This window comes from Equus przewalskii, chromosome 16, assembly GCF_037783145.1.
Source record: "Equus przewalskii isolate Varuska chromosome 16, EquPr2, whole genome shotgun sequence".
In the NCBI taxonomy this organism is placed as follows: Eukaryota; Metazoa; Chordata; class Mammalia; order Perissodactyla; family Equidae; genus Equus; species Equus przewalskii.
This window is the reverse complement of record NC_091846.1, coordinates 49,632,014-49,646,526: the sequence shown is the minus strand read 5'-3', so window position 1 is coordinate 49,646,526 and position 14,513 is coordinate 49,632,014. Positions and strand designations below refer to the sequence as shown.

At 39.5% G+C, this 14,513-nt stretch overlaps 3 long non-coding RNA genes across 5 annotated transcripts in view; 2 read left to right on the top strand and 1 right to left on the bottom strand.

Moving 5' to 3' along the window:
• LOC139076484 (uncharacterized) overlaps window positions 1-14,513 on the top strand; it is a 312,829-nt gene that overhangs the window by 200,061 nt on the left and 98,255 nt on the right. The window lies entirely within an intron of this gene.
• Window positions 1-14,513, bottom strand: part of LOC139076485 (uncharacterized) — a 61,573-nt gene that overhangs the window by 10,115 nt on the left and 36,945 nt on the right. The window contains exon 4 of one of the 2 annotated variants that reach the window (XR_011528141.1): window positions 11,403-13,535. The exons of the other annotated variant lie outside the window; for it this stretch is intronic. This is a non-coding gene — a long non-coding RNA (uncharacterized lncRNA). Of the gene's footprint in view, window positions 1-11,402; window positions 13,536-14,513 lie in introns of those variants that run through there. 2 annotated transcript variants of the gene reach the window in all.
• Window positions 1-14,513, top strand: part of LOC103554774 (uncharacterized) — a 45,559-nt gene that overhangs the window by 20,753 nt on the left and 10,293 nt on the right. Inside the window, exon 1 of one of the 2 annotated variants that reach the window (XR_011528136.1) lies at window positions 9,393-9,495. The exons of the other annotated variant lie outside the window; for it this stretch is intronic. This is a non-coding gene — a long non-coding RNA (uncharacterized lncRNA). Of the gene's footprint in view, window positions 1-9,392; window positions 9,496-14,513 lie in introns of those variants that run through there. 2 annotated transcript variants of the gene reach the window in all.

Below are 14,513 nucleotides of genomic sequence, written 5' to 3'. Positions count from 1 at the left end.
CATGTATATATTGCCAAATGACTACCAAAACAAGTCTAGTCAGCATCCATCACCATACATAGTTACAATTATTTTTTTCTTGTGATGAGAACTTTTAAGATCTGCTCTCTTAGCAACTTTTAAATATACGATATAGTATTGTTAACTATTGTTACCATGCTGTACATTATATCCCCAGGACTTATTTATCTTAAAACTGGAAATTTGTACCTTTTGATCACCTTCACCCATTTTGCCCACCTCTTCACGCTTACCTCTGGCCGCCACCAATCTATTCTGTGTATCTATGAGTTTGGGTTTATTTTTTGGATCCACATATAAGTGAGATCATACAGTATTTGTTTTTCTCTATCTGACTTATTTCACTTAGCATAATGCCCTTAAGTTCCATCCACATTGTCACAACTGGCAAGATTTCTTTCTTTTTTATAACTAATATTCCATTATATATATATATATAGTGCATATATACATATACAATATAATATTATATAATAATTATATATACATATATAATATAATATATATAATATTATATATATATATATATTGCATTTTCTTTATCCATTCATCCATTGATGGACACAGCTTATTTCGATGTCTTGGCTGTTGTAAGTAATGCTGCAAGGAACATGGGGGTGCACCTATCTTTTTGAGAAGTTGTTTTCATTTCCTTTGGATAAATACCCAGAAGTGATATTGCTGGATCTAAGCATAGTTCTATATACACACTGACTCAATGCTTACCAGGAGTCCTTTTCAAAGTAAGTTATTTTGGTTCACTTTTTAGTTGGCTGGATTTTACCTTCTAGTTATGTTTTTTTAACTTTTTTTTTAGGTCTCATAGAGGCATGGATTCTCCAAGTTCTTACCTATTTAAGCAGATCTCTCTTTTGCTTTTGTTTTTGTTCTTAAAGAAAAAATTGGCTGTATGTAAAATTCTTGGCTCAGATGTACCCTCAAGATTATAAATATTTCACCACTGTTTTCTGGATTTGAGAAATTTCGTGGAGAAATCTGGGGTCTCTTTTGTTAATTACTTGCTTTGTATTCCCAGATTTAAATAACATTTGTTAATTTTTAATGATGATCAGTAACTTTGCCAGGATACATATTGCTGTTGATCATACTGGGCTCATTTTGACAGTTCCTTGTAATCTGACAATTTGTATATGGAAGGATTTTAGTTCAAAGAAATTTATTTATTTTTCTGTGATATCTTTGTACTTTTTTCCTTCTGTTGCATTTATTCTGTTCTGTCTTCAAGAACAATTGTGTATATGTTAAATTTCTTTTGTCTGTCTTCCATATCTATCACTTTTTCTAGACTTATTTTTACATATTATTCTTTACCCTCTGATTTTGTTTAATTTTCTCAAGCCAACATTTATGACGTTCCCGAGGATAGTTTCAGTTGTGCTTATTCCATTATCTACATTTTTCTAGTGTAGTTTCCGTCTCTGAAATGTTTTTATTTTTCTCTCATTTATTTCCTGAGTTCTGTTCACTTACATAACACATTCTTCTGTAATCTAACAAGCTCTTCTCTGAACTGTTTTCTCATTTGGTTTTCTCCCCTTCCCTCAATAATTTTGCTTCTCTTTCCTATGAGACCAAGGAGAGTTACTCATCTCTTATCCTCATCTTTTCCCTTTCCCCTATTTATTCCTCATTTTTTTAGTAGGACCAAATATTTACTGACAAATAGGTGTGTTTATGTGTGTGTGTGTGTGTGTGTCAGAACTCGGATTAGGGTGAGGTAAGCAAGGTGCCTGGAGTGAAAAATTTAAGGAGGCAACTCACTTTCAGGGTCTCCCTGGGCTCCTTCCTCACCTTCCTCCTGGCCCTGGTGTGTGTATGTGTGTGTGTGTGAGTGTGTATGTGTGTGGAGAAGGGGGTAACATTGAGACAGTAGCAGTGGTGGAGTGAACCATGGATATCCACTGCCCTCTTAGGGTTTCTTGTCTTGAAAACTTTCTCCCTCCCAGAAATTACACTCTCCTTTTGCCTAGATCACAATTTCCCTGTGATATTCAGTAAACAGAAGATAGTATAGTTAACAGCAAAGCCATTTGGATCACAGGCTCACTGTTCTCTGCCCATCACTGCTTCCTCTCCTCCCTCCACTGTGCTTCACATCTGGCTGTTTCTCTTGGATAAGAGGCTGGATCATCCCATATAAAAAGCAAGATGTCATGCTTTTTCCTCAAGCTCCCTACTTTTTCTTGTTTTGTGACATTGCACTATAACTGTTCAGGAACATTCCCTGCTTCTCTCATAATCTGTCCTCATGCCAAGAACTCGTAGTTTCAGTTCAAAGATTATTGGCTGTGCCCCTCACTTCTTGCAGGGTAAGTCTCCATCCTTCCTGATATCCAAGGAGCAGTGCTCCTAGGCAGGCTACCTGACTCAGCCCACATTGCAGGGTGCCTGGCAGGTTGGCCGCAGGGTGTGTGGTCTGTGGCTGTGACAGTTCCTGTGTTTTGCAAAAGGGGGAAATTTTTCTGTATATTTTTAGATATTTTTGGTTGTCTTTTGTGGTTTTTTTAGGTGACAAGCTGAGCAAAACTGCTTTTATGCTACATTCAACAACTGAGAGCATACTCCAGGCAGATGGCAGATGCACGATAATTACTAATTGATTTTGGGTAAGAAGATCTGGGGTAGAACTTTAAAGGAGGCAGAGAGTAAAAGTTGATGTGGAGTATTCAGAAGGGGACTTTGTTGCTGTCAAGGATGTCACTTCCACAAAGCACAAATTCTCGCCTTTTCTACAGCCTTCAAGCTGAAATCTTTAGGGGCATTGATTAAGAAGGGAGGGAGATTTCTCTTAGCTTTTCATCTTCTCTGTTAAAAAGAAGCTGGGCTCGGGGCTGGCCCTGTGGTATAGTGGTTAAGTTCAGCATGCTCTGCTTCAGCAGCCCAGGCTTGTGGATTCAGATCCTGGATGCAGACCTATACCACTCATCAGCCGTGCTGTGGCAGCCACCGACATACAAAAAAAATAGAGGAAGATTGGTATAGATGTTAGCTCAGGGTAAATCTTCCTCACCAAAAAAAAAAAAAAGCTGGACTGTGGAGGGCCTTTTTGAAGTCTATGGCTGAAGATTCCAGCTATAGATAGTGCCCAGGCACATTAATTGCTCCAGCATTGCCATTTCCAGACCTAGATTAGCTGTGGTGATTCACTAGGTGAGTCAGTCATCTCATGGCTTGCTTACAGCAGACACAAGGTCTCCTTGGAGCCAGACTGGTGTGTTTCTGGGTCTTTCCCAGGCGCCTCCTTGGACCAGCTGGTCTCTTTACTTAATCTAAATAATTTTTTGTTCTGACAAAATGGGTTACAAATAATTTATATTTTTTAATCAGAAGAAGAAGGCAACAAATTATTGTAATTTCAAAAGACAATATTTAGAAAAAAATGTCTTTTCTGAAAGCTGATTATTGTGTTTTTATTGGTCCCACATTAGAGTTAAAAATAATCTTTCAAGGTTGTTGAGAATTGACTGATGGGCATTTTCAAGACTGATTGTAGCATCTCCTTTTCTGAGCTTTATAAGAAAAGGTTAAATAGGACTAAATTTTGCCTGGCTTGAAATCATTACTGTCTGGAAGAATGTGGATTTTGAGACAACTGCTTGAGGATATTTCCAGATCTACAATTCTATGATAAGTTCTTTTAAGTTTACAAGTTTCACTATTTACAGAAAAAGAAGAATTATTGTAAATATTTTTTTGTAATATCTTTGACTGAATCTTTTTTATTTTAACAACTAGTTTGACATACTAAGCATAAAGATTCTTTTTTTTTTTGTGAAAGACCTTTGTCTCATTTATAAAACATATGATGAACGATGTTCATCTGATCTCAGATAATTCTGTCATGTCAATAAATAAGTTTTCTTTTACCTTTGGGTATCCTGGAATAAGCTGCCTTAAGTCTTTGTCTGGATTTACATTTCAAGGGTCAGCACATTATTGAGGTTATCACGTTACTTTATGTGATATTTTCCATTTCTTCTCTTTTTTTAATGCATTTAATTTCACTATTATATCTAACTTATGGTTTTAAATAGGTATAGTAACGGCATCTTTGAGATTTACTCTCATTTCTTAAACTACTTCAATTGTTTATAACAACTTGAATATAAACTTTAATCGTGCGCTTTTTTGCATAGGAGTCATTTCCTGTGCTTCTGAGTGGTCCCTTTGCCCGTTCCTTGCATTTTTTCTTTCATTCTCATCCTTTACTTCTGTCTACACTCCTTCTCTGAATCAGTGCTTGTTCATTTTGGGGTAGTCATATATAACTAATCGCTTTGCAACTTAATAGATTGACCATATGACTCCCTACTTTGATATTACAATTACTTTGATATTGATATTACAATGGGCCAACACTTTGATATAATCCAGATGGTACTATGAAATGGAGAATATTAGGTCAATAACGTCGGCAAAAATTAAAGAATCAGTACTAGGAAAACAGCTAATTTTTGCATGCTCTAATCATGTTTCTTTGATCATGGTTTTTTTTATGCTTCTTTTTTCCCATAATCCCTTCTCAACTAACATGAATGCTTTGCCCAGCATTGGAGTTTCTCTCCTGCGAGCCTTACCTCTTATCAAGCTCAACCTTCATTCTTATCAAGAGATGGATTATGAAAGGAGCAGATTTAAATTCACTGCCTGCTCATGAATACACATGGTAAAGAGAGATGTTAAGATAAAGTTATATTACAGCATGTTCTTTCAAAAAACTCATCATTTTGCTGCCATGGGAATTTCTATATTAAATTTTATTTTGGCAAATAATGGCACTCATAAAAAAATCTACCCAAAGGCTTTAATAAAAACAAAGAGCCAACACACAGCATTTTATGTCATGAAAATAATAGCTCTGAGAAGTTAACAGGAAAGCCCACTGCTTCATGTTGACTTTGGCCAGTGATTCCCCTCAAGTTCTGTGCAAGTGCATACAGGCACACAAGCACATGTGGGCATAAAGCCCACACACTGATTAGAATTTTGTTTATTTTAATTTCCTGATTGTTTTTGTTCATCAAAGTGCTTATTTAAAATAAGTGAAGTTGATGGCAGTCCACTCCTCTCTCATGTTGACCTCCTCCCCAGTCTTTATTTCTAGTGTAATAGGAACTCATTGTTCTTCCCAAATAGTTCAGTTGCAATTGTAAATTACTTGAGTTGGTAGGTTCTCACTGTGGCTCTGAGTAGAAGACAACTGTCTGCTACAATGGCCTACACAGCCACAAGAAAGTCACTGTTCATTGCCCTTACAAAAATATAAACTCTGCTGCTGCTCTCTCTCTCTCTAGCTTCTTTTGAGCTTTCTCAAACAAACTATTCCGAAGGGCAGAATAGCAGACTACTCAAAAGCTGATTTCTGGAGCTAGATCTGGGCTTAAATTCTGACTCCACCATTACTGTGTGGCAGTAAGTAAATTATTTAACCTTTCTAAGTCTCAGTTTCCTCATCTATCACATAGTTATTTGTGAAGATAAAATAAAATGATGCATGAAATAACCACTATCACAGAATAAAACTTCAGTAAAATGTATCTCATTATTGTTGTCTTATTATAATAGTGACGTGTTTGCAAACCATTTTATTATTTTTAAAGTATTTTGCACCCTTTTTATTACCACTAGATTCCTATCTTTGAAGGAGTCTTACAAGAGCATTGCCATTATCTGACTTTAGCAATCACAGGTATTTTTTTGAGCAACTATGATCAGAATATCACTGGACTGGGCTCTTTGATTGCTGCTAAAAAAATAGTGGAAGTCGGCATCCATTCTCTTAATGTGCTAAATGTCTGACCTCAGCTAAATATAAAGGCTGGGGACTCAGTAAGGGAGGATGAGTTCTTGGAGAGAGGAGTACATATTTAGAATTCTGAGAAGCAGGCAAGGTTCTTCCTCTGTACAGAAGGGACCAGTAGAACAAAGACTTGCATCTTACTTCCATCTCTGACACTAACTAGGTGTCTTACCACTTAACCTTTTAGAATTTTCATCTCTTTGTTGAGCAGGTTAGTTTTCCAAGAGAACTGCTTCAATGATGTTCTGCTTAAAAGCTTCTCCCTTGCTCATTGTATTAAAGTCAAACTCCTTGCTTGGCATTCATATCCCACAACCTGCTTTCCCCGCTTGGTCTGCTATGACGCTGATGCGTGTAGCCCACACTCTGTCCTGGGTGTCATTCCCTAAGGACCTCCCATGCTCTTTTGTCTTGGCCTGGCCTAAATGCCCTTCTCCATCTCTGCCATGCTTGCCAGCGGTGAACGGCACTGCTTCCCACCCAGCTGCCGAAGGCAGAGGTCTTGATGCTCCTTTTCACATTCCCTCACTGTCCCTCAACAACCCGTCATTTGCAGCCAGTCCTGTTAACCTCACCTGACTAAAATCTTCTTGCTCATTCTCTGCATTCTCTCTGTACTCCGTGCATTATGGTGGGCCTCCTTTGTATCTTGCCTAAATTATCGCAGTGGCTCCTACTGCTTTTTGCCTCCCTTATTCCCTTTAAATCTGTTCTCCATCTTGCCAGCAGGGCCATCTTTCTAAAATGCAGTTACAATTGTTTCACTTTTCTTCATATAACCCTTCAGTGTTTTTCCATTAGTTTATGGAAATCAACTAAAAGCTTTTCATAGCCCACTCTGTATTGTAGTTATATGTGCTTTTGCTTTGTCTTTCCTCTTGATGAAAAGCTACTGGAGAATGGGGATTATGTGCTACTGAACTTTGTATTTCCCAAAGAACCTAACAGAGCAGTGTGCATTCTAGTGGGTGTTCATTACATGCCTGTTACATGATTCTATCAAATGGAACTAATGTTATTGACTTTACCTTTTTCAAAGTAGATGTGATGATTCAAGGAAGTATTATATAGAAGTGCATTGACCAAATTAAATTGGCCCATCCTCAGCAATGATATTTCAAAAAAAAAAAAAAAAAGAAACCCAAAAGCCTATGGGAGTCACATATTCATAAATCCATCTGAAAATTTCATTCTTTCAACAAACTACTCAACAAAAACTCATCTTCACATGACTGACATTAAGAGATGATGAACTCTTGCAAATCTCAAAAATAATGGCAAAGCTTTATCACTAGAGTCCAAAGAAGGTAGAGAAGGGATGCAGTCTATACAGCTATCAGCAACAGCTAGATCAGCAGGCCTTGATGAGGTCTAGGCTCCCTATAGACAGCCGACAAGCATTGAATGAGCACCCCAGAGGAACTTGATCGTCCATCCTGTTACTCAACGACTTTTTTTTTCGGCCAAGATGACTTGGTAAACCCATAACCCTAAGTCACCAGTTGCCCGAGTTCAAATATTCTTTCTCTCTTCTCAATTCTTCCTTCCCTCTCCTCACTGCCAGACTAGAGTAAAAAGAAATGAGATGGAAAAGCTCTCATCCTGGTCCACTTTAAGTACTATTTCACCATAAAAATGGAACTCTTCCCTGCTCCTCTTAAAGGAATGAAAACTTTTCTGCTTAGAATTCAGTGACTCATTCCTCTTGGATACAACCACATTCTTTCTAGGGCGGAAACCCTGAATTCAAGTGCAACTGGCCAAGTTGGGGTAGGAACTCTAAGTTGTTTCTGGGAAACAACTTTAAGCTCTCTTACTGATGATGAGAAACAATTTTTACTCTTTGCAAAGGGTTAGCAGCCTAAGTGTGCTAGTGAATAATAAACTTGGACCTAGCCAAAGAATGCTTGGGTGGTGTTTTGATTACCACGGAATTTTTTTTTTAACTTAAGTTCCTGAACTCTTAAGATAAATTTAATTCTGGGGATGCATCAAGGGAGGAAGAAGTACAAACTGGAGTGAAAATAGGGGTGGATTACCGTATAGTTGTATAGCAAAATGTTTTTTTGCTAGTCTGTAGCTAAAGCCAGAATTTTCAATGCTATATGTAATTTATGATAGCCACCATATGTGATTGCTTCTTATATGGCAGGATCTAAGTTAAGTGCTTAACCTGCAAAATTTTATTTAACCGTTATGTCGACCCTATAGGGTGGACAAACTCTAACTGCCAAACTGAGTCTATATTTGCCAGGCGATATTTATTCAGCACTAGGGGAGAACTATTTAGAGACTAACATGAAACTGTGATAGAGGAGGAATGCAGTATTTAATAGAATCCCAGCGAGGAACAGGACTGTTGAAGGATCAGGACTGATGCTAAACTCCCTTGGGCAGGTAATCACTTCTTCCGGCTTTAAAAAATCACAAAAATGTGTTTCAAGTTTTTCTGATCTGTGTGTTTCTGTAGTCTGCTGAGTCCTTTAGGATTACTGAGCAGTATGCTCTCATCCGGGTTAAAGGGAAACCAGAAAGAGGGAAATTAGCTTCATTATCTAACCTAAAACCTTGTGCAATGAACCTGGAGGTTCCTAAGCGCCTGCTATGGTGTAAGGTCCCGCAGGGCTGCATTTCAGCAGCTAGCCAAGGCATTCTTTTGTGTATATCTTGCCAAAATCCCTTAAGAGCATCTATACTGCTTGGCAATTTTCAGGACAAATCCTTTTCAAGTGTAAAATAAACAGAGATTTTAAAATCTTTCCTTCTGTTTCGGACAGAATTCCAGCTGTCTGCTTCTTCCTTCCCTCCAACAAAAACAAAGCGAGTGACCTGTATCCATTTCCAGTCCGCAAAGTTTAATCTTGGTGATCTCTTGCAGGATGGATTCTGTTTGCTGTATTTCCTGTGTTGGTGAGCGCTTCATCTTCTGCATAATCGCGGTGTCCCTCAGCGCTTCTCCATACTCACTGCAACTCTGTAGTTCAAGCCTGTATTCGTTTTCCTATTGCTGTAGCTTACTCAATTGTTTGTTCTTGTTTCCAGACTTACTCCCTTCCTACTGATCCCCCATGCTGCCTTTACAAAACACACCACAAGTCTTATCTGCCTTAAATCTGCTTAAAACTGGTGATAAGTCCCTACTGTTCCCTAATGCCTTCAGGATAAATGACCAACTCCCTGGTGTTGGGGTTTGAGGCAGAGCTTAATTACTTACCATTCTTCCTTTCCAGATTCCGAACCAATTGTGGGTTAGACACACAAGCCAGATGGAGAGGAAAATGCACTATTCATTTTGTTGCTGATCATGCTGCATTGGGGCTTGGGCCAGAGGCAGGCTAATATATGGCTTCCTGCAATCCTTTCCTTGAACTTACTCACAAAGTTCAGGAAGAGCTTCTGGTGAACTGTAGCCTATTTCCTTTCGGTGCAAGCAGGTTTGGGGGCCTAGAGATTGCCTTAGGAGTTGAGCAATCAATCACAAGCCTGTTTGCAGGGCTTGAAGAGTTTCTGGAAATAACACTTCCTTAAAATCTCAGAGGGAGGCCAGCCTATTCAATTTCTGGTGACCCAGTGGGCTAGCAACCAAGACCAGCAATCAGACCATGGTATGGTCCTTGAATCCAACCTGGATTTGGAATTTCGCTCTCTTGGCAGTAAGTCTTTACCTGCTTGCCTCTCAGTCCCTATCCTTGAACAGTGGGCTGGGTTAATGAGGCGGGTTCGTCCTCATGGATGTCTCTTTAAAATGGGCAAATTTTGAGGTAGGAAGCATACAGCCAGTAGTGTTTGGTGAAGATCTGGGAAATGAGGTTTCCACAGGGCTCTGGCTCTTCCTGCATCCCATTATTATTTCCCCTTGAAACGGAAAAATCAGTCTTTGCGTATGGAAGTCTAAGAGTTGTCTCTGTTTGGCCTCAAGTTTGGCTGCATCCAAGGGTTTAAACTGCATTATAATGATTTTCTCTCTATATCTTGATTCTTTCTTCTGGTAGTCTTTAGCTTCAGACATCTGTATTTTTATAACTGCTTCTAGTACCAGAGAAAGAAAGACTTTTCTTTTCCTGGAGACCTTGTCTCAAATATGATGGAGAGAGTCTGATTAGCCCACCTTGGGGCATGTGCCTCTCCCTTGACCAGTTGCAGTGCCTGAGGGAAGGGGTTCTCTGAGCAACCAGGTTTGTATCCTACATTATATGCCTACCTCTGGGGCACACAGGAGTTGGGGTGGAGGAGACACCTCATCTTAATCACCCTGGAAGGAGGTTGGGGTTTCCTGAAGGAAGCAAGCAGAACAGACAAGAAACATATGCCATGCCATGTGACATGGGCCTCATCACATTGTACCATAATTATGTGTTTACCTGTCTCCTTTGGCCTCCACATGAAACTCAGAGCTATAGCACAAAGAAGATCACAATGGTCATTCTCACAAAGCCAGAAGGAAAAGAAAAGAGACTCCCCAAGCACCGCAGACTTGTGACCATGCAGCATTTCCTCTAACCACCATAGCCAGCTGGGTCAACACCCCTTCAGTCACACTGAGAAAGGATGCTGGCACAGCCACTTGCCCTGCTGAGCCTGGTGCCTCCCCTGCTGAAGCCTGAGGCTCAGTGTAGCTGTTGCCTGGGAGGTCTGCAGAGACGTGGCCTCAGCCAAGCCACCTGCTCTGGCTTTTCAGTGCCCCACATGCTGCCAGTTTCCCAGGTCACAGGGGTTTCTGAACATAGGATGGAGCGTTCTCCATGACTCAGTGATGCACGCCGTTAAGGTCTGCACCAAATGGTCTGCACTCCAGGTTCTTTTTCGTAATGTCCTTTAAAAAATAAACTTCTTATTTTGAATTAATTTTAGTTTTGCAGAAAAGTTTCAAAGACAGTAAAGTTTCCATATGTCCTTCACCTAGCTTCTCCTCTTAACATCTTATAACCACGATGAATTTGTCAGAACTGTGAAATTAATATTACTATTAACTACAATACAGACTTTATTCAGATTTCAGCAGTTTTCTCATTTTTTTCCCTTCCAGGATATCACATTGCCTTTAACCAAGTTCTCTTGATTTACTCATAGAACAAATTCTATTATGTCAGGATGCCAGTGTGGCAGATTAATTGCCCTAATGGCTTCCATTTATCACCCCTCCTTGTAACTGTGCTCCTTGCAATGTGAAATTGTATCTCCTCCTATAAAGAGGTGGTCTATTTCCCCACCCATGAATCTGGGCTGGCCTTGTGACTTTTTTTGGCCAATAAAATGCAGCAGATATGAAAATGTGCACTTTCTGAATCTGGGCCCCAAGAGGCCTTGAATGCTGCTGCTTGCTTTCTTGGAGCCTGGCCTCCTTCATAAGAACAAGGCTGGGCTAACCTGCTGGATTGAGGGCCCACATGAATCAGAGAGGAGATATCCCAGCTGAATGCAGAGGCCATAAAAGACAGCCAGGCCCCAGCTGACTGCAGATCCATGAGGAAGTCCTGCCAAGGTCAGCTAAGGCCATCCCAGAGCAGCAGGACTACCCAAATGGCCTAAAAAGGGAAGGAAGCAAAATAAATGCTTCTTATTGGCAGACACGGAGGTTTTTTGGTTGTATTTGTATAATAGTATTGTGGCAATAGATAACTGAGACAGCTAGGTGGGGATAGATTCTAACATCGATCATATGGTGACTCAGGTTTCACTGACACCAAGAAGTTGAGTTAAATTTGTTGAATTTTTCAAATTGTGGTTCTTCTTGGGTCCTAGACTTTTGTAACCACATTCGGCGAACACTTCTTATAGGATCTTCCTCTCTTGATCTGAATGGGTTTGAATAGAAAACTCACACATGGAAAAATATGTCTTCTATAACACTGGATAGTTCTGGATGGTTCTCTAACTGTGGTGCATACTGGCTTGTGCATACTGACTGAAGTTTTGGGTCACCACAATACAGTAGTACCCATCTTATCTGCAGTTTTGCTTTCTGTGGTTAACTACAGTTGAAAAATATTAAAGGAAAATTCCAGAAATAAACAATTCAAAAATTTTAAATTGCTCACTGTTCTGAGTAGCTGATGAAATTTCGTCCCATCCTCCTCAGTCCGGCCGGAGATGTGAATCATCCCTTTGTCTGCTGCATCCACGCTGTATGCACTACCTGTCCATTAGTCACCTAGTAGCCGTCTCGGTTATCAGATCAACTGTCCAGATATCACAGTGCTTGTGCTCAAGTAACCTTTATTTTACCTAATAATGGCCCCAAAGTTTGAGTAGTAATACTGGCAATTCAGATATGTCAAAGAGAAAGCACCAAAGTGCTTCCTTTAAGTGAAAGGGTGAATGGTGAAAGAAAATAATTGTATGGTGAGGTCACTAAGATCTATGGTAAGAATGAATCTTCTATCTGTGAAATTGTGAAGAAGGAGAAAGAAATTCATGCTAGTTTTGCTGTTGCACCCCAAATTGTATGTATAGGAAAAAATCTAGTATGTATAGGGTTTGGTGCTATCCATGGTTTTCGGCATCTACTGGAAGTCTTGGAATGCGTCCCCTGCAGACAAAGCGAGATTATGGTATGTCCCCAGGTTTCTTTCTATCTGATTCCAAGGACAAGCGATATACACAGACTTGCTCTAGGATTTTGCTGCTTTGGGTATTTCCCAAATAAGCTGTCTGTGTTGGCGGGGTTTTCTGCTGACTGCAGTAGGTTACAAGTCTGGAATTTAAATCTGATGTCTTCAGCCATCTTAGATTAAAAAACTTTTTTTCTTTTCCTCTCCCAGTGTAGAAAATAGTCATTTTCTTTCTTAAATTTTTCTGTTTTTTTGGTGCTCTCAAAACTGTGGAATGCGACTTTTGGGCAAAACCAGTTGTAAAGGGAAATGATATCATTAGTATAATGCCCATTAAATAGCTTTGCTTTCTCAGTCTTGGAACTAAATTCTGGTTCCCCTGGAGAATGCTCTGGTCTTCTCCCTTAGAAGATCTCAAGCTTTTCGTTGGCCCTTTCCACTCTCTTGGATTCCTCCTACCTCCTCCTGGGATGGTGGCAGTCTTCCCAGGATTACAAAGATGCAAGTGGCAGCCCCAAACTTTTTGCCATTCTCCCTCCAGGGAGTATCTTACCCCTAACTCTCTTGCAGCAGGAGTTTCGGTATCTTGTGCATGGGGAAGCAATAGAAGGAGTTGCTGCATGTTTCTGAGCTCTGATCCACTGCAATTGCCTGGATGTGTCAGAGGAGGAGGGATCCAGAGGTCGAACATCTCTATTATGGACTTTCAGACTCTCCTGCTGTCTGAAATCCCCTGCCCAACTTTTTAAGGCAACTGTGCACCTAGTGACTTAGTCTTTCTGAATTTTGTGGAATGAAGTGACTTGCTTCACGTTAGCCTCCTCTCCCATCCGCCACCAAGCGACCAAGCCAGGCACCTGTTGTTCAGCTTTCTCTGTTCTTTAACGCTTTTCCATCTTCCAAAAATGTGTTGACACTTCTTTTTCACTATTGTATCCTCTTACATTCTTTTGGTCTTTGTGGGTTTACATCTGGATTTTATTCCTCCTGTCTTATTTTAGTGGGGTTTTGCAAGAGAGTAACATCCATGTTGTATCTGCCACGTTTAGCCTGAAGTCTTCAGACTCCTTAGGTTTTTAGAAACACACATAAATTTATTCTACTATAGCTCAATAATTGCCTTCTTCAGGAATCTTGTCTTGCTGTTACAAAAAATCACATTATAAACTATTTTAGTAGAAAAAGAGTTTGGAAGTAAAGAGTTCAGAATTTTAAAGCGAAATTAATTTTTACCTATAGGAATTTCAGTAACTCTTAGAGTTATAAAAATAGCAACAAAACCTAAACATCACTGGGCATATCTAGCATTTGATTATACACAGCTTTTGTTCAAGAGAATGGATTTTCTCTTCCTCGCACTATCAACGCTCTCGTTAACACAGAGCTCATATTCATTGGTATTGTTTTAATCACCCATTTTGCTGGTTATTATGAGAAACAAAGGAGGAAGTTGCACAAAGAAAGCAGCTTTGGTGCTACAGCCTCTCTTTTGTGAAGCTGATGTTGGCTGTGATGGGGACAATATAACCCAAAGTCCGTTCTATAACAAATCAAGGATGTGACATTATAGTCAAATCATACGTAAGCTTTCACATATGCAAATATTATTATCTGTTAAATATAAATTGGATCATAACACACCCACTGTTTTGCAACTTGCTCGGTTCTCTTTGTCTATCATGAGCCCCTTCCATGTCATTACATAAAGAACTAACTCATTCTTCTTTTTCTAAAACAACTTCTCAGATGGTTTCCAATTCAAAGTGATGTTGTAATAAACACACTTTAATATACCTTTCTGCTCATTTGTTTAGGTATTTCTATAAGATATCTTTTTCCAGAAGTAGAATTCTGAGTCAAAGAACCTGCACCTGTCACATTTTAATACATAAGGCCAGATTAGCTTTCAAAAAACTATCAATTCATACTTTCTGAGTGTTTGTCAGAAAGACCATTTTTTCATCCCCTTTCCAAAACTGTTGTCCTTTTAATCTTTGCCTAGCTGATAAGTGAGACAGTATTGTCTTAGTTCACACTGGATCCTCAGTGTGACGGTGTTGCTCTTCACTCTACCTGAGTCCCCAGACAAAAACAGATACTTTTCTCCCATTTCTGATAAA